The 20388-nt window shown below is 39.6% G+C and overlaps 1 protein-coding gene across 6 annotated transcripts in view; it reads left to right on the top strand.

Annotated features, from left to right (window-relative positions):
- LOC109428942 (glucosylceramide transporter ABCA12) overlaps positions 1–20388 on the top strand; it is a 142320-nt gene that overhangs the window by 44316 nt on the left and 77616 nt on the right. Inside the window, exons 1-2 of one of the 6 annotated variants that reach the window (XM_029874944.2) lie at positions 1109–1545; positions 1603–2027. The exons of 1 other annotated variant lie outside the window; for it this stretch is intronic. The gene's annotated coding sequence lies outside the window, so the exon portion shown is untranslated. Of the gene's footprint in view, positions 1–1108; positions 2028–18480; positions 18538–20388 lie in introns of those variants that run through there. 4 more of the 6 variants (XM_062855305.1, XM_029874943.2, XM_029874941.2 and 1 more) reach the window with 4 other exon arrangements.

Below are 20388 nucleotides of genomic sequence, written 5' to 3'. Positions count from 1 at the left end.
CTTACAGAACATTGCATGTAGCAGAATCTATAAACGGAGATAATCGATGTTGAAGTTCGCTGTTCCCATAGCAACCCACACATTGAGCATTCCAGAAAATGCATGGTCATAAATCAAATCCAATGATGTGTGCTACAAGAAGTTCTTATCAAAATGCTTCACTCAATATTAAAAATTTCGCTAGACTTACTTATCGTTGGATCAAAGTTTTGTGAAGCATAAGTCACGAGTCGACTTTGGCACGAAGAGTCAAACATCACCTTCACACCAAGAATGAAAATAAACATTCTATCAAATTCCATTGTAAATCCAGTCCGACCCGTTCTTCGATAGCAACAAAATTCAAAACGAAACTGGTTTGTAATCATGATCAAAGGTCATACCTTCATTCTACCGAGAATAATGCAGACACTGGTGGACCAATGAATCAGAATCGAAACCACATCAATTAAGTGCCGAAACTGCAATCATCGGTTTGTTGTTATCTCCAACGAAGCTGAAGAACAAAGTCCATCTAGCTTACTGACGAGATAACCTTGAACTTGAATTTACCAGTTTAATTTTGCAAAATAGTATAATTTCAACATGAATCGAATCATTTTCGATTCCTATTGTCATCCCTCAAATTGAGCTCGGGACGGGAGTCTTTCGAAATGCAAATCGCGAAACACCTGAGCTCTCATCAGACCTCCTCATATCGGTGATATCATAACAACTGACTGTAGGTATTACGATTCTAGCAAGCGAAGATGATTCTACTTTTACTTGCGATTGCTAATGCAACAGCAATTGTTGCCCCGCAATTCTGCAGCTGCACCATTACACATTCATTATCGATCGATCGGAAGTCCAGTAGAATATCATGAAATCGGGATATGGTGAAAATCGCACACTGTACTGCTGTACGGACATCCCGAAATCCGCTTCGTCATATCATCGTCGATCACGTCCAGACCCATGGTGGAGCAGGGCCGAGGAAAAGTGGTTAATCACTGCAATTAAACGCGATCCCGAGGTACGCGGAAGGGGGCCGGATTCCGACTCGACGTGAATCTTCAAATTTCCACTTGCTCTCAAGAGTATTGCTACATGTTAGGTGATCGCGGTTCCCGATTTCCTCGGTGAGCGTGAACAGCACAACTGATAGGAGGAGGAGGAAATGTTACACTGCTGCACAACACGGCTAAGGTTGAGAACGATGACATGTGGTAGATGTGTAGACGTATAGGGTTGAACATGGGGCGCGGTGTGTTCAACGGCGGGAGCGACGGATTCTTACAATGTGAATTTATAAATACGGTACGAGAAGATCCCGCCGAGAACAGTACGGGACGGGAGACAGCCTGGTGAAGGCACGCGCGCTCGGAACCGGTTGCAGCTCTTTTAATCTCTCGAGAGCCAGTCGTGCAGGTCGTTGTCGTACTTGTCGGGATTGTGCAATCCTCGTGCGGTGGACGGTCGTCGCCTTGGACGGTGTCTCTTCTGTGCGCGGCGCGGGTACAGTGCTCCGTAATTACGTTACCAACCATAGAAGATAGAAGAGAGGTACCTACATACCGCACGGCGCGCTTGGTGATCTCTAAAGACTCGCTTTCGTCATAGACCGAACCGACCAGCCAGCCCTGTCAAGCCGGCAGTGCAGGTGTAATACCTGTGCTCGTACCTACCCAGGGTCTCGGCTGCACAAGGGAAAAGCTAACAACAACAACGAGATAACCAGTTTTCAGTGTGCTCCGAAAAGTGCTCTGGCAGATGAAGCAATAAACCCGTTGGTTGGTTGGTTGCCTTCGTTCGGTGTCTTCGGCAGTGTTTACCATCAGATATACGAGGTACGATCGAAGAGAGAGAATCTACCAAATCAAAGTGAGTGTTCCAAACAGTCACCACAACACATCGCACATCGAGTGAAAGAGACTGAGCGAAAGTGAGAAAAGTGACACATGCATGCTCGTGAAGAAGTGAGTGCAGAGAATGGCAAATTGTTTCAAACGAAAGTGAAATTGTGAGCAACAACAGGTTTTTCGAAGGTGCGTCGTTGTGGCTCTCTCCTATGTTTTTGAAAGAGAGTTAGCGATAGGGTGTTCCGAAAACTGCGTTTGAAAAGTCATAGTACCCAATAGTATGATGAAGGATTACTTATTTGAATCGTTAGACAAGTTTAAGGCCAACAATTTAGTTTTGAATTATAGTCAAATGTGTATCGTACTTTGAATCATATTTGAATATTCTTTGATTGTTTGGGCGTCTTAAGGCCGCACGGGACGACGTGTAATTTTTCTTATCTTCCTTCTCTTTATAACAATTTGTCTCACGATTTTGAAGATACAAATATCAAATTCCACTGCACTGACGTAGCTGAAACTTTAGTCGATTGTGCACCGCAAGTGAGCAAATGAACGAGCAACTTTTTAGCCAATATGCATAATAAGAAGTTGTGATTTGCATCTTACTAACAACAGAGCAATGGCGGACGATTCAACCACCGTCCCGTCCGGCCTTAACCTTCCTAAGATGTTAGGCTAGGCGCACCACGATAGCGCAGTGTACATTCAGCAAGCCTGTCTGGGTCACATTGACCCCAACATCTTACTAGGGTTAAGTTACACTGTCTTCGGCAGTGGATCTCCAGTTAGCCCAAAGATGAAGGCTATGGATCGCCAATCCGGAGACGCCGGGTTCGATTCCCGTTCCGTTCGGGAAAAAATTGTCCTGGACATAGTGTATCATAAGGGCCCATATAGCCGAGGCGGTAAACGCACGGGTATTCAGCATGACCATGCTGAGGGTGACGGGTTCGATTCCCGGTCGGTCCAGGATCTTTTCGTAAAGGAAATTTCCTTGACTTCCTTGGGCATAGAGTATATTCGTGCCTGCCACACGATATACGCATGCAAAATGGTCATTGGCAGAGGAAGCTCGTAGTTAATAACTGTGGAAGTGCTCATAGAACACTAAGCTGAGAAGCAGGCTTTGTCCCAGTGAGGACGTTACGCCAAGAAGAGAAGAGGAGAGGATAGTGTATCATGGACACCAGCACACCATATCCAATAGAGTGGGTCATCGTTTATATGGAATAATGGTATCTCATCAGATCAAAGCTTTTTTGATCCCATTTCAGGACCCAAATAAGGCGCCATCCACAAAATACGTAACGCTCTAGGGGGAGGGGGGAGTATGGCCTAGCGTTACGGTCCATACAAAAAAATTTTGGTTTCCATACAAAAAAGCGTTACGGAGGGGGGGGGGTGGGGGTCGAAAAATGTAGATTTTAGCGTTACGTAATAAATGGATGCTGCATAAGAGCGCAAAATTTGGGCACAATCGGTTATGTCTATGTTTTGCGCATCGCGTTTTAAGTATGTATGGGGTTTTACATAGGAAAACACACTTTTTTGCATTTCTCTCATAACAAGCATGCATTTTTCTAAAACCATGTAACCGATAAAGTGAAAACATAGCCTAGGGTGTCCTGAAAACCTTTGTCTAAGACCGCGAAGTGATCTGATGCTTATGAAAAAAGTTATAGCGTTGGCATTTCTTGGCGAAATAGCATATGTCTGTTGCTATTGTTATTCTTTTGCATGTTAAAACATAAACACATGCATGCGGTTCGTTGGTTATAACTATTTTCATAAGCATCGGATCGCTTTGCGGTCTTCAACAAAGTTTTTCAGAACATCCTAGGCTATCATTTTACAGTGTCGGTTAAACAGTTTCAGACAAACTTTTTCAACTTATGACAAAAATGCAAAAAGTATGTTTTCCCATACAAAATCCCATACAAATTTCAATTGCAATGCGCAAAGTGTAGACGCAACCGATCGTGCTCAAATTTTGCACAGATACTCAGGACCCGAAAAGGAACTAAAAAAACTTTGATCTGAGAAAACGGTTCCGATGACCCACACTAATATACAAATTCATGCAATGGCAGGCAAAGAACACTAAGTTGAAGGGAGGCAGGCCAAGTGCCAGTAGGAACGTAGAGCCATACAGAAGAAGAAGAAGAAGATGTCTTCGGCAATGTTGTTACAAATGTACTGCCTGTTACAAAAATTCTGCAATGTACTTCCATGGACCTCTCAGGTTTATTATTATTATTATCTGTATTAATGAGATTTTTAGCCGTTGCGAGTTTTTCGTGAGTGGGATTCGATCCCAGGTCCTCGGCGTGATTGTCAAGTGTTCTAACCATAACACCAGGTCCGCTCCTCAACCTCTCAGGTTCTCCAAGGCTACTCTAAGGCATTTCCAAGATATTCTTGACCTAGCACACTACCATGGAGTTCAAAACTGGAAATCTGCACTTATAACTCTAAACTGTTATAACTCTGTTATAACTGTTATAACTGTTATTCACTGAACTTCCCGGAAAGTCAATTGATAATGTTATGCATTTTTGGGTTTGTGTGGATCATTGTTTCTATGGATTCAGACGGGCTTGATGGTCTAGTGGCTACCGCTTCTGATTCATATGAAGGAGGTTCTGGGTTCAATCCTTGGCCCGTCCCTTTCCTTCTACTTTGTATCTTTCTATCAGTGCTGAAAAATTCATTTCGTCATATCTAAATTCAATCACGTATAGCTCATTTTAGAAGCTGAACCTGAGAATATGGTATATGAAAAACTTGTGCGGCTAGACCAGTTATGTAAGAAAGTCACGGAAAAAACGATATTTTTCGAATATTTCAGGTAAATGTCACGGACTACCTTCGAAAAATGCAAATGATATTCACGGTGAATATCATTTGGCATTTTTCAAAGGTAGGCCGTGACATTTACCTTAAATATTAAAAAAATAGCTGTTTTTCCGTGACTTTCTTGCAGAACTGGTCTAGCCGCACAAGTTTTTCATATACCATATTCTCAGGTTCAGCTTCTAAAATGAGCTGTAGGTGATTGAATGTAGATATGACGAAATGAATTTTTCAGCACTGATTTCTATCCACTTTCGCTATACTCTCTACTCTACATAAACAAATCATGTATATTCATATGTTCAATGTTCATAGCCATCGCTAGAACCAGAAACGGTTGAAAAGCCCTTTACCTTCCTTCCAACTTTCACAGCACAGCGTCAATCTACCAGATAACGCCTACGATTTATGCAATCAAGCGAAACCTCTGCCAACCATATCCTACCAGCACTCCGAAATCTGCATGAGTTTGTGCAGACGTAGAGGTATATTCGGTCTGATGTGGATACAAACGATTGCAATCATCCCTTTCTTCCCCTTCCCCACATTGACCTGCAAACTGACGTGGCAGGCACCATTGTCGCCTAAAAAACGAAGATCACCAACGCTCACACACTGGAGATGCCCTGCTAGTCCCCGCCAGATATCTCATTGGTTCCTTGTGTGAGTGTAGCTGGCCTGGCGAAACTGGAGTAGCGTCTACGGGCGGTCAATCAAGCTCAAGTTCAAGCTCAATTTTTGGGTTTCTATGGATTACTTAAACTGCACTGGAATTCAGTCCTTGAAATCTACAGCCGTTACAGTAGTGGTTGATTTCGCAATAATCTGTGTTACATTACATAAGCATAATCTATGACCCTATTGATTGTCAACCTTTCCAATATACTTTTGGGTCATTTCAGATCAATCAAATTTCTCTGGAATTCATATCATCCAGCCTGCGCTTCTAAATAAACGTTAAAAGGCATTTTGGAGTGTTTCAGGAGGTTTCAGAAGGGTTTAGATACTTCATAGATGCTCTCAGATGAGCTTCACAGGGGTTTTAGAGGCGTTTCATTGCGTTCCTGGGCATTCATAGGCTCTCAAGTTAGGTGTATTAAGTATAGAAAAAAAACTGTATGAAGGAGGGATAAAGAGGTCAAAAGTTCAAAATTTTAACGTGTCGTACTTAATAGATGCTCCCTTAGGTGATCTCTACGAGTTTTTCAAAGAGCTTCAGAGGCGTTTCAAGGCGTTCCAGAATGTTTGAGAGGGGTCTTAGAGGGTTCATAGGCTTTCAGGCGATATCACGGGAGGTTCAGAGACGTTTTAAAGCATTACAGGGCGTCGCAAAAGGTTTCAGAGCAGTTTTGAAAGTTCACTAGCACTCTGATTGGTTTCACAGGGGTTTCAAAGGCATCTCAAGTAACTAAAAGTTTACATAAGAGGGTACTTCATAAGCTAAGCAGCTTATTCGAGGTTTCTCTTTAGTCTTCTAAGCAGCTTCATTTTTAAGTAAGTTTGCAACTTGAAAGTTCACATAAGGTAGCTAGATAGTCCTCTAAGCAGCTTCTGATGGAACTTTGCCAAAAATCATGCAGAAACTAAAATTGTATTGTGATGTCTGAAATTGCCACTGATCCAGTGGGCTGCATTTTTTTTTCTTCAAACCTTATATTCATTAAGTTGATGAATTCATATTTGTCTATTGTTTGAGTATGCTTGAACAATTGTTTTCTGCAAAAAATATCCTTGAAAAACAATTGTACTGAACTGAACTTCTAAGAACTTGCAAGTTCAGATAAAGTTCCGAGTAGCCTTGCCGTAACTTGTGTGTGAAATTTCAGCGAAGCTAATCGTAAGCCTTTTAAGCAGCCAGAAAATTCCATTCGGAACTTTATCTGAACTTCGTGGTACTTTAAAGTGCATTTTGCCATGGGAAAACTTTTTTGTTACTTGGGATTTCAAGCTTAGTTTTAAGCTGAACAGCGTTCTTTTCAGCGGCACAAGTATACTGTTTGTGCACTCAAGTTCGGTTGATTACTTAAAATGTGAGCTGTATAGAACGCCATTCATCTTCCTTCGAATGCTCTGCTCTGCTCTGCTCTGCTCTGCTCTGCTCTGCTCTGCTCTGCTCTGCTCTGCTCTGCTCTGCTCTGCTCTGCTCTGCTCTGCTCTGCTCTGCTCTGCTCTGCTCTGCTCTGCTCTGCTCTGCTCTGCTCTGCTCTGCTCTGCTCTGCTCTGCTCTGCTCTGCTCTGCTCTGCTCTGCTCTGCTCTGCTCTGCTCTGCTCTGCTCTGCTCTGCTCTGCTCTGCTCTGCTCTGCTCTGCTCTGCTCTGCTCTGCTCTGCTCTGCTCTGCTCTGCTCTGCTCTGCTCTGCTCTGCTCTGCTCTGCTCTGCTCTGCTCTGCTCTGCTCTGCTCTGCTCTGCTCTGCTCTGCTCTGCTCTGCTCTGCTCTGCTCTGCTCTGCTCTGCTCTGCTCTGCTCTGCTCTGCTCTGCTCTGCTCTGCTCTGCTCTGCTCTGCTCTGCTCTGCTCTGCTCTGCTCTGCTCTGCTCTGCTCTGCTCTGCTCTGCTCTGCTCTGCTCTGCTCTGCTCTGCTCTGCTCTGCTCTGCTCTGCTCTGCTCTGCTCTGCTCTGCTCTGCTCTGCTCTGCTCTGCTCTGCTCTGCTCTGCTCTGCTCTGCTCTGCTCTGCTCTGCTCTGCTCTGCTCTGCTCTGCTCTGCTCTGCTCTGCTCTGCTCTGCTCTGCTCTGCTCTGCTCTGCTCTGCTCTGCTCTGCTCTGCTCTGCTCTGCTCTGCTCTGCTCTGCTCTGCTCTGCTCTGCTCTGCTCTGCTCTGCTCTGCTCTGCTCTGCTCTGCTCTGCTCTGCTCTGCTCTGCTCTGCTCTGCTCTGCTCTGCTCTGCTCTGCTCTGCTCTGCTCTGCTCTGCTCTGCTCTGCTCTGCTCTGCTCTGCTCTGCTCTGCTCTGCTCTGCTCTGCTCTGCTCTGCTCTGCTCTGCTCTGCTCTGCTCTGCTCTGCTCTGCTCTGCTCTGCTCTGCTCTGCTCTGCTCTGCTCTGCTCTGCTCTGCTCTGCTCTGCTCTGCTCTGCTCTGCTCTGCTCTGCTCTGCTCTGCTCTGCTCTGCTCTGCTCTGCTCTGCTCTGCTCTGCTCTGCTCTGCTCTGCTCTGCTCTGCTCTGCTCTGCTCTGCTCTGCTCTGCTCTGCTCTGCTCTGCTCTGCTCTGCTCTGCTCTGCTCTGCTCTGCTCTGCTCTGCTCTGCTCTGCTCTGCTCTGCTCTGCTCTGCTCTGCTCTGCTCTGCTCTGCTCTGCTCTGCTCTGCTCTGCTCTGCTCTGCTCTGCTCTGCTCTGCTCTGCTCTGCTCTGCTCTGCTCTGCTCTGCTCTGCTCTGCTCTGCTCTGCTCTGCTCTGCTCTGCTCTGCTCTGCTCTGCTCTGCTCTGCTCTGCTCTGCTCTGCTCTGCTCTGCTCTGCTCTGCTCTGCTCTGCTCTGCTCTGCTCTGCTCTGCTCTGCTCTGCTCTGCTCTGCTCTGCTCTGCTCTGCTCTGCTCTGCTCTGCTCTGCTCTGCTCTGCTCTGCTCTGCTCTGCTCTGCTCTGCTCTGCTCTGCTCTGCTCTGCTCTGCTCTGCTCTGCTCTGCTCTGCTCTGCTCTGCTCTGCTCTGCTCTGCTCTGCTCTGCTCTGCTCTGCTCTGCTCTGCTCTGCTCTGCTCTGCTCTGCTCTGCTCTGCTCTGCTCTGCTCTGCTCTGCTCTGCTCTGCTCTGCTCTGCTCTGCTCTGCTCTGCTCTGCTCTGCTCTGCTCTGCTCTGGATTCGGTATATTACTAAATGGATTTGCAGGTTACAAACAAGTTTAAGGAAGGAGAGAGGTGATTCAGAGGTCGTTTGGGAGTTGCTTAAAGGAGCCTTATAGGCTTTTGGGTAAGCCTAACGTGGGTTTTTTTTTTAATTTATTTCGTCAACCGACGTAGACTAGTACATTTACATATACATATTTTTTGTTTCTTAAAGGGTGATACGGTCAAAATTTGGTCACACAATTTTTTTCATAACTTTAGACTGCGTACACCAAAACAGCTAATTTTTGTACCAGTAATGCTACATTATATGTAGCTTATACCATAAAATTTTCATCAAAATCGATTGAGTATTGGTGGATATATAGATAAAACCATCGACCTACCTTTTTAAAATTTTGTACAAAGGCGCTCCATAGTAAATTTTCGGAAATTTAAAGTCAGTAAAGCATAATTTTGATTATAGAACTACCAATACTGCTCCGATTTTTTTCAAAATTTTACAGTATACATAGTACTATTATGAAAATATGTTCTCAGTAAAATTTTGAGCCATTTTGTATGAATACTTTCAAAGTTGTAGCATTTTGTATATGAAAAAAACTGATCGGGTGCCACTTAAGCAAATATAAGTTTGTAACGGCTGGATCAAATTGAATGAAATTTTTACACAAGATTTTGATATCCATACTTCACATACAGAAAAATTTTCATTGAAATCGGTTTAGTATCTCTGGTTCTATAAATAAAACAGTAAAAATGTATGAATCCTTTTTGCACAAAATTTTAAAATTGCAGATCTCAGGGTTCAAAAATATCTCCGCAAATACTAGACCGATTTTGATGAAAATTTTATGGTACAAGCTATATATAATGTACCATTACTGATCCAAAAATCAGCTGTTTTGGTGTACTAAATCTGAAGTTATGAAAAAAATTGTGTGACCAAATTTTGACTTGACTTGAAAAAATTTGACAAAATTTGACCACCTAAACAAATATAACTTTGTAACGGCTGGATCAAATTGAATGAAATTTTTACACAACATTTTGATATGTATACTTTACATACAGAAAAATTTTCATTGAAATTGGTTCAGTATTTCTGGCTCTATAAATAAAAGAGTAAAAATGTGTTCTTATTTTTTAATCCTCTTTGTACAAAATTTTCAAATTGCAGTTTTCAGGATTCACAATATCTCCGCAAATACTGAACCAATTTTGATGAAAATTTTATGGTATAAGCTACATATAATGTACCATTACTGGTCCAAAAATCAGCTGTTTTGGTGCACGCAGTCTCAAGTTATGAAACAAATTGTGTGACCAAATTTTGACCGTATCACCCTTTAATGCTATAGTTTAGTCTAAGAAATACATAAAAAATATTAAAAAATTAAATTAGGATAGGTAGTGTATTTATAATGTTTTTAGGTGTTGGGACTTCGAAGACTGTAAAAGTATTTTCTAAGGTTATGCCGAGACATTGTAAAGTCAATGGTTTCGCAGTGTTGATTATAAATGTCCATCATTCGATTAAGAGGCCCAAATTTGGCGTAGTTTGTTCTACAGTGGTTTGTTATGAATATGTTTCGATTTCGTAGTTGCCGAGAAGGTATGTAAAAATTTAATGAGGATAAGATTTTTGTTGAATCAATACGTTGTGAAACGATATCGTCAACAAAAGAAACCATTGCAATTTCACGCCGCTCTTTCAATGTTTGTATGTCGATAAGCTTGCAGCGTGCTTCATATGATGGAAGTGGAAATGAAGTCCAACCTAATTTACGAAGAGCATATAATAGAAATTGCTTTTGTACTGATTCTAATCTTTCTTCGTGCGTGATTGAAAAAGGAGACCATACAATGCTGCAATATTCCAGTATTGATCTTACATATGCAATATACAGGGGATACTCAAAATAACTGGGACAGGTAAAATTTTCACTTTTCAAAAAAAGTTCAACTCGCTGTAACTTTTCGAAAAGGGCATCAAATATTTTCAAATTTTTACTGTAAGTTCGTCAACTAGGTGTGTATCAGTGGTCCAGTTTTGGAAAAGATCGGGCCATTCTACACAAAGTTATAAAGGTTCTAGAAAAAGGTATAATTATCCGATAGCCAACTTTGAGCTGTTATATCTCCTGATTCAATGATCCGAATGCAATGAAATTTTGATCATTTATGACTTATATAATGAGTATTTCAAAACATTTGACCAAACTTAAAATTCTTCACACGAAAGAAAATTATTTCGATTAGATTATTTTTCTAATATAACACAAATTTATCCAAAACTTCATCATCGTTTCAAAATTCGAGTTAGTAATTATAGTTCATTAAATCCCTCTGATTGAATAAAATATATTTATGTTTCAAAGGAAAGCAACCAAATAACCGTCATTAAATTGAAAAAGTTATGGGATGCATATGAAAAATATATAAATTCACTGAAAAAACATGGAATAAATGAAATCACCATAACTTTTTTTCTTATTAATAATTTCAAATTTAGTCAACTGTTTTTTAAAGTTCATTATATTAGTCATGAATGATAAACATTTCATTGCATTCGGTTCATTGAATCCGGAGATATAACAGCTCAAAGTTGGCTATCGGATAATTATACCTTTTTCTAGAACCTTTATAACTTTGTGTAGAATGGCCCGATCTTTTCCAAAACTGGACCACTGATACACAACTAGTTGATGAACTTAGAGTAAAAATTTGAGAATATTTGATGCCCTTTTCGAAAAGTTACAGCGAGTTAAACACATTTTAAAAAGAGAAAATATTACCTGTCCCAGTTATTTTGAGTATCCCCTGTACAGAGTTTTGATTGTGTATGGGTCATTAAAGTTGTAGCAGAAACGCTTAATAAACCCTAGCATGTTATTAGCCCTGTGAATTATTGTGTTGTAGTGGTCTACGAAAGTAAGCTTAGAGTCTAAGATTACTCCTAAGTCTCTTACTCTTTCACATTTTTCCACATTTTGATTTCCTAATGCAACTGAAATGTTTGGTGTTGTTCTTTTTCTGCTAAATGATATTAAGTTGCATTTTTTTTACATTTAATTCTAAAAGGCTTTTTTTGCACCATACGTAGAATATGTGAATTTCATTGTGGAATACATTGATGTCTTCTTCATTTCGTATCTCCAGAAAGAGCTTCATGTCATCGGCATAAATTAGAACTTTTAGTTTGTTTAAAATGAAGGAAATGTCGTTTACATACATAATAAAGAGAAGAGGTCCTAAATGAGAGCCTTGGGGGACACCTGAAGTGACTTGAATTGGGTTTGACTTGTTTCCATTGAATTTAATTATTTGTTGACGGTCAGTTAGGTATGATTCAAGCCATTTCAGGAGAATTGGCTCAATTCCGATTTTTTGTAGTTTGAAAAGTAGCATTGGTATGTCAATGCGATCAAATGCCTTACTAAAGTCCGTGTAGAGAGCTTCCACGTGGTTTCCATTATCCATTGCGTTTAATGAATAGTCTATGAATTGCAGTAAATTTGTTGAGGTCGACCGACCTTTGAAGAAGCCGTGTTGCATATCAGTAATTCTGTTTTTGGTTTGGAGAAATAGCTTTTCGTTGACAATTGCCTCGAAAAGTTTCGGAATGCAAGAGATAATGGCTATACCACGATAATTACGTACGTCTGATTTTCGGCCAGATTTGAAAATAGGTACTAGAAAAGAGCTTTTCCATAGTTTTGGGAAATTACCAGATTCCAGCGACATATTAAAAAGCCAAAACAAAGGAGCAGTCAGTTCCTGTGCTAAAGTTTTCATGAATACTGGGGGGATCCCGTCAGGACCAGGACCTTTTGAGGCGTCTAGATTTTTAAGAGCATGTAAAATATCCTGTACTTGGAGTTGGTTTACGCCAATGTCCCTAGGGAATTCTGGGTAAAATGCAAAATAATCGCGGTCACGATCTTCTTCAGAAAATGTTGTATAGATTTCTTGGAAGAAATTTGCAAAAAGATTGCAAATTTTTTCCGTTATCACCAACAGATTCATCAAGATGCATAACGGATGGAAAATTGTCAGATTTTAATTTGGATTTTACGTAGTTGAAGAAGTTCTTTGGACAGGACTTTATTTCGCTTTCAGTTTTTGAATTATATTCTTCAAATGCATTACTGATGGCTAAGTTCAGTTGCTCGCATATATCCAAATAATTTGCTAGATTTTCATTGGTATTGTGTGTCTTGTAATTTTTATGGGCTTTTTGTTTGCGGTTCTTCAAATTTTTTATCTGTCTATTATACCAGATTGGGTTTTTTAAATTTCTGCTACGACGTTTTTTCCTTGAAGGAATTTCTTGGATAATTATTTCCGATAAAATTTTGTAAAATACGTCTACAGCAGTATCGACATTTCCTTCGTTTCTTAAAACTACTTGCCAATTCACACTACTTAACCTACGTTTAATATTTTTATAGTTCGCCAATTGGTATTCAAAGATTACCTCGTATTCACAGTCATTGGGTCTTTGGTTTTTATGTATGAATAAAGAATATTCGATTGCTGTATGGAAAGCCTCATTTTTCCACAATGGAGTTAATGATTCGGTCACACAGAAATCTTCGTTAATATTTGTTAATAAAAAGTCCAGATAGCAGTTCTGTTGGTTTTTAATGTGATTAATTTGGTTCAGTCCTAAAATTGCGGATTTTTCAAAAATAAACTGCAATGTTTCATTATCCCCAACGACTGGGAGTAAGATGCTTTCATTTTCTGAGTCCAGAATGAAGTCAGCATGGCGTTGAATAAAGTCTCCATAGATGTGAACTTTAACCTCAGGAGGAAGCTGTGATAAAATTTGTTCAGCACATTGGAAAAAACTTTCGTATGTGCTTTTATGAGCATGGTCTGGAGGAAAATACACTGAGGCAAACACGTGTGTTTCACCTGCTATGTGTGATTTCAACCAGATATGCTCAAACGTTTTGAATTTTGAAGTGCTTATTAATTCAGAATTATAATTTGCCGAAATAGCAATTAAAACTCCATCGTTAGAGTTTTTCTGAGACTCCAGAAAATTACGGTCGTCTCTAAATACATTATAGCTGCTTCCGAAAACTTCCTCGCTTTTTACACTTTCATCCCAGCTCGTTTCAGTTCCCAGAATAGCCGAGAAGGATGAGCTTAGTATGTTTTTATAAATTTCCTTCATTTTGGCTGGGCTTTTCATGCGATTGAAATTTTGACAATATATCAAAACTTCGATCACATTCTGTTTAAAATGTTTCTGAATGATTTAAGAAATCTTCAGAGGCTGTTAGTTCTTGGAGGTTTCAGGAAGATTTGAGAGGCGTATCACGGTGTTTCAGAAGGTTTCAGAGGGCCTTTATAAAGCTTCACTGGTTTTCAGGAGAGCTTCCGGATAGTTTGAGATGTGTTTCAGGTTTGAAGGTATTTCGGGGCGTTTCAGGAGATTTCGTTCCATATGAATACGTTTCATAACCCCTCTGTTTATGTTAGGTTTCACGGGGTGTTCAAGGGCTTTCAGAAGCATTGCATACAAGGCGTTTCATTGCGTTTTAGAGCGTTTCCGAGCGCTTCAGGAGGTTTCAGATGCGATTTGATGGGCTCCATAGCCTCTTGGGTGAGCTTCAATCCGTTTCAGTGCGTTTCAGTTTCAGAAAGGTTCTAGCACAGAGAAACAGACGTAACACTTACAACAAATTTCATTAGAAAATATTGTCACGAAAACGTATTGCATCTTGCTTTGCTTTATAGATTACCGTGCAAATGTTCAATCGTCTAAAATATTTGTTCACACGTCAAACACCAAAGAAAGTAGCAAGTAAACAAACCGATTATTCCATGCACCACCCAAAAAGTGTAACCGACGCTTAAAATTTCTAGCAGCGAAACGAACCAATGTATGCAGAAACAGGTGGGAACATATTGTGGTGTGACAAAAAATTTCTGCAGGGGGTCGAATACGGTGCAAAAAAAGCAATAATCGCCCAATGCTAAATGTTCTGTTCGTCTGGGCCGCCACTAGATGGCGGTATTTAGCAAACGTCAGCCAGGAGCAAAACCGATACCAGCGCCGCGAGTGGTCAATCGACCTTCTTTTGTATATTTGAATCAATCGTTAAAAAAGTGATCGATGGGAAGCGATGAGAGTGTGATGTCTGTTTCTCTGTGGCTCTAGGGAGCTTCTGAGGCTTTTAGGCGAGTTTCACAGTTGTTTCTAGGAGTCCCAAGGAGTTCCAATGCGTTTTTTTATCGTTACAGAAGATTTCAAGTGAGTTTTATAGAGGGTTTCACAAGTGTAGAATTAGCATAAGTTAAAATACACGTAAATACAAACAAAAAAAAAATAGAGGGTTTCATGGGCGTTTCAAGGCGTTTCAGAGTGTTTCAGACCGATAGGGGTCATCAGAGGTCCTGAGGTGTGCTTCATGAGGGTTTTAGGGGGTAACAGGAACGTTTCAATGCGTTTCAGTTTTAGAGAGATTTCGGGGGCTTCAAAGGCTTTCAGGTGAGTTTCACGAATGGTTCAGGGGGGTTACAGAGGCGTTTCAATGTGTTTTATGGCGCTTTTGGAGATTTCAGGAGGATTTTATAGGCATTTCAATGCGTTTCAATGTGTTTCAGAGCGTTTTAAGGTCTGAAGGAGTTTCAGTAGGTTTTAGAGGTATTTGAAGGAGTTCACCGGCTCTTAAGTAGTCTTGACAAAAGTCAAAAATGTTCAAACCGCAAATTGCACATTAACTTTTTTGCAATGCATTTCAGTTTTTTCAGTTTTTTCAGTTTCAGAGTTTTAGGAGATTCCAGGGGGTTTTAGAAAGTTTGTAAGCTTTTCTATACGTTATGTGATTCGTAGCTGCTACTCCGTATCTAGAACAATCAGCATTGCAGAACAAATAGAAGTCGCCAAGGAAAGGAAGGAATGTTAATGCGACATCCGTTGCTACTAGACTCATAGGGTCTGGAACCATTTAGGCAGGAGCACCTATTTTGGGCACTTGCTGCTATAACTCAGACAATTTCAAACCGATGGCATGCACATGGCTAGATACTGTGCGTATCTGACCGTGTCTCAAAAATCAAGTCAATCGGTTCAAAATTGACTGAGTTATAGTAGCAAGTGCCCAAAATAGGTGCTTCTGCTCAAATAGTCCCAGACCCTATGTACAATGAATATATTTAAAAAATGCAAGGAATAAACATAACACGTACTAATCGACACACTTTACAAAACCTGTTAATTTATTTAAAAATTAATCATTTAAATTGCTTTATCTTATGGCACGACTCATTAATTTCTTATAGTTCCACAATCTTACTGGACCATCTCTTCTCACACGATCGAAAATCGCTCGGTACGTGGATGTAGACATGCTGTGAAATCTTTGCTCTCACATCGAATGTTATGATTCACAAGATCCTGTTTATTGCTCAGACAGAACAAGCACGTTCATCTCCCCGCCACCCTACAGACGGGAAGCATGCGATCACATCATCACTAGTAGTAGCAGCAGCATTCGGTACTAGCTCAGCTAGCGCCATCGCATTTCTCTATCAGCAGCCAGCAGCACATTCCACTTGTTTTGTAAACTGCGTCAAAGGTTCTCAATAACTAGATTACATCTGCCCCACTAGAGAGTCGGGTGTAAAGCCCATCTACTTAACCCTCTCACTGACTGCTGAGCAGATCTGATGATGTTGATGATGTTGTGCTGTTAACCCTAGGGGTCAGCGATACGGCCAAATGTATTTTATTTATAGCCGTCGCAAAACGCGTGTTAGCGCGTTTTATTTGGGTGAAATGTAACGCTACGACGCGAGAGAGAAGCGCTCGCTGCTGTGCATGGAAGTGAATCCCACCCCGTGTACGTTATACTCAAAACCAATGCAAACGCATTTTCTAGGCATCACTTGCCGTACTAGGGTGCACCATGAGAAAACAAGAAATGCTAGATGTCATAATAATCAAAATATTTAGATGTTGGCTTCATATAAGCTTGATTAACCGCCCGTGTGCGCTTCTCCAGTATCACCAGATTAGCACAAGGAATCAATGAGATAGCTGATTGAGACTAACAGGCATCTTCAGTGTGTGATTGTTGGTCATCTTCTATATTAGACGGCCATAATGGCATCTGATACTTCCAGGTTACAAGTCATTGTGGTCAAAAAGGTGGGAAATGATTATTGCAATCACTCACCAACGGCAGACCATCCTCAGAATCTGCACAACTTCATGCGGATTTCAGAGTGGTTTTGGACATGGTTGTGGTTCACGTTTGGTGCCTGGATGCCAGGCGTAAATGTGATACTTAGATTGTGTTTGTTATGATATCTCTGAAGATGATGCGGAACATAACGCTGGGTGCATAACTAGAATTTTAGAATGCATTTCACTCCAATTCAAAGAATTCCAGTTTCTGGAGATTTCAGGTTTGTTTAAGTTGGGTCTCACGGTGTCTTCGAGGGTTTTCAGAGGCATTACCTACAAGGCGTTTCATTTCGTTCTAGAGCGTTTCCGAGCACTCCAGGAGGTTTCAGAAGGTGTTTAATGGGTTCAAGGGGTTAGCTGAACGAGGGATTCTGGGGTGATAGGGGTGTTTCAGTGCGTTTTAGTTTCAGAAAGGTTCTAGAGAGCGTCTGAGGCTTTTAGGCGAGTTTCACGGAGGTTTCAGGGGGGTTACAAAGTTGTCTATAGGAGTTCCAAGGCGTTTCAATGCTTTTTTTTCGATACAGAAGATTTCAAGTAAATTTTGGAGGGTTATAGGCTCTTGTACCGACTTTTCGAACGAAGGGTCATAGGCGTTTCAATGCGTTTCAGAGCGTTAGGGGGCTTTAGAGGTCCTGAGGTGTGCTTCATGAGGGTTTCAAGTGGTTACCGGAACATTTCAAGGCGTTTAAATGCGTTTCAGTTCTAGAGAGATTTCGGGGGCTTCAGAGGGCTTTGGGAGATTTCAGAAGGGTTTAATTGGCATTTCAATGCGTTTCAATGTGTTTCAGAGCGTTTTATAGGGTTCAGAGTGGTTTTACGGTCTAAAGGAGTTTCAGCAGGTTTTAGAGATATTTGGTTTAATCTGAAGATGATGCGGAACAATTAGCTGGTCGCATAACTTGTGGGCGTGATGTGATGTTTTCAACTGCTTGACCAATTTCAAATTTTGTAACGTATTTTTGCAGATATTTTTGTTACATGAGTATACCCAGAACAAACTATGCCTGAAAACAAACATTTGACGAAATTCTCATTTGTCTTATAAAAGGAGGGTTTAGATTCAACATCCATTACACAAGTTTACAAAATAAAACGAAAGTCGTGAACTTCTGTCAACGACCAAAATTTTTGAAGCACAATTTAGTGCTGATTTCGAAACCAACCTTCAAAAAATTTAAAGTAGAACAGTTTTTGAGATTTAGCTCAATATCGAGTTTTGCAACTTTTCAAAATATGTAATTTACTAAAATTCAAATATATTGCGTTTTGTTCAACCAATTTTAAATCTTTTTCCATAAATTAAAAGCTGAATACAATACCATTCGGTCATATGAATACAGGTTTTGCATCAGATTGATGAAATTCAAGATATTGGCGAGTTTTGGGGACGATCTTCTTAAATTTTAGCAAAATTCCCTAATTTTTTTGAAGAAATGTATTTTTTTCAATGAGAAAAAACCAACTTAAAAATTCTTTCTCGACGTTTATTTGACATATCATATGTAGGCGAGTTACAGTAAAAAATTCAGCTCAATCGGAGCTTTGATTACGGAGAATGAGGTGTGTGAAGTGAGCGACGTTGCTTAAAAATAGAACAAAAATCGATTTCAAATCATCAACCTTGTATGGAAAGTCGAAAAATTTTCCGCTCTACTGTAATTTTTGTCCTTCGCGTTTTCGAACTCAGGGCATGATTCTACACCAAAAATGATCATCAGCTTACCGAGTTCAAAAATGCTGTAAACTAGTTTATTAAAAGGAACAGTATATAACCCGATTTTTTTTTTACTTACAGGTATTCCATTTAAACGCCAAGGTTTAGCGTCATCATATTTATCCAGTTTGAAACAATTTTCTAAAGGTACAGTATTTTCACAACAAACCACATATACATTTGAAAAAGAACAAACAGTTAAAAAGGCCCCACAGTTAAAATTTGTAGTAAAAATAAAATAATAACTAAAATCTTTAAAACTCATATTTTTTGATAAAAAACTGTTGTACAAATTTATTCGGACATCAAAATATTCAAAAAATTGAGAAAGTTATGATACTTAAAGTGCAAGCATCTTTTAAGTACACGAAAATTCAACTTGAGGGCGTTTGTGCCACCTCTGAATCACAATACTTTTGGCCCATACTCTGAGGTTTTTGTTTAAATTTACATAATTTGAACTTAGAAAAGCAAATAAATTCCAGGTTTTAAAACCTTTTGAAAAAGGTCAAACGGAAAGTTCTCCACTAGGCCAGTGGGTATTATATGGGAATTTTTTTTATTACCGTGCGGTATCGGCCGAAGGGTCCCAGATTTTCATAAAACTTTTTCCACAGGCAGGGCTCAAGGATATATGAACAACAAAAAAATGGAGAGAAATTCTGGGTCGCCTATTTTCCCGGAAAACTCTTTGTTTTTTCCTGACACTGCTTACTTTGAAAAATCATAACTCAAGAACGAAGCATCATAGAAACAAAGTTTTTTTTAAGAAAATGAAAGCAAATTTTCTCAGTAATCAAAAAAATAATATGAACTGGAAAGTTTTCCACAAAATTTTTCACAGTTGAGAAAATTCGCAAAGAAAAGCCGGAAAAACAATGCCCGAATTCGTAAAAGAATATCAAAAAAAAATATTTTTGAGAAGGTTATTCCATAAGCTTTAATCGCTGAAAATTTTGGGATGCACTTTTTTTCGTTTTTGAGTTATGGCCAAATTTGTTGAAAAATGTCCAAATGTGTCATATAAGCCTTTTCTTTGAAAAATCATAACTCAAGAACGAAGCATCGTTGAAACGATTTTTTTTAAAGAAAATGAAAGCAAATTTTCCCAAGAATCCAAAAAAATATGAAAAGGAAAAAGTTTTTTACGAAATTTTTCACCGCTGAGGAAATTCATAAAGAAAAGCCGGAAAAAACTATACCCGAACTCGCGGGAAATTTTCAAAAAAAAAAAATTTTGAGTAGGTAGTTTCATAAGTTCAGCCATCAAAATTTTTGCAAAATGCACTTGTTTTTCGTTCTTGAGTTACGGCCAATTATGTAAAAAATGGCCATATCATATATGCGTACATGATTATTTTACACAAAATTGACCATAACTCAAGAAAGAAAAAAAATTCATTCCAAAAATTTCAGCGATCAAAGCTTATGAAATTACCATCTCAAAAATATTTTTTTTGAAAATTTTCGGCGAGTTCGGGAATAGTTTTTCCGGCTTTTCTTTTTGAATTTTCTTAACGGTGGAATATTTGTGGAAAACTTTTTCTAGTTCATATTTTTTTTATTCCTGAGAAAATTTTCTTTCATTTTTATTAAAAAAAATGTTTCTACGATGCTTCGTTATTACTGCAAAAAGTTCTACGGAATTCCTGATGAAAATTTGCATTTTTGAAAGGAATTCTACTAAATACTGAAGAAAATGTTACTGTTCACCTTTCAAATTAAAAAAATAATATCTAAAGAGAATTTTTTAGAATTTATGATGAAAGTGCGCGCAAATTCTGGAAATAATCATAAAGTGGAATCATTGGAATTAATGAGGGTAACTCCAGAAATTCCTGGAAGAAATTCTAAGGAGTTTATAAACGCAATTCTTAATGAAATTCTACGGAATTCCTAAAGCAAATTCTACGGTATTTTCGACGAAAGTTTCATGAACTTCTTCAACTGAATCTTACAGGATCCTTATGATAAACTAAAAGGAGTTTCTAATAAAGT

The sequence above is a fragment of the Aedes albopictus genome, chromosome 3, assembly GCF_035046485.1.
Source record: "Aedes albopictus strain Foshan chromosome 3, AalbF5, whole genome shotgun sequence".
Lineage (NCBI taxonomy): Eukaryota > Metazoa > Arthropoda > Insecta > Diptera > Culicidae > Aedes > Aedes albopictus.
The sequence above is the reverse complement of the archived record's forward strand: the minus strand, read 5'-3'. Positions and strand labels throughout refer to the sequence as shown.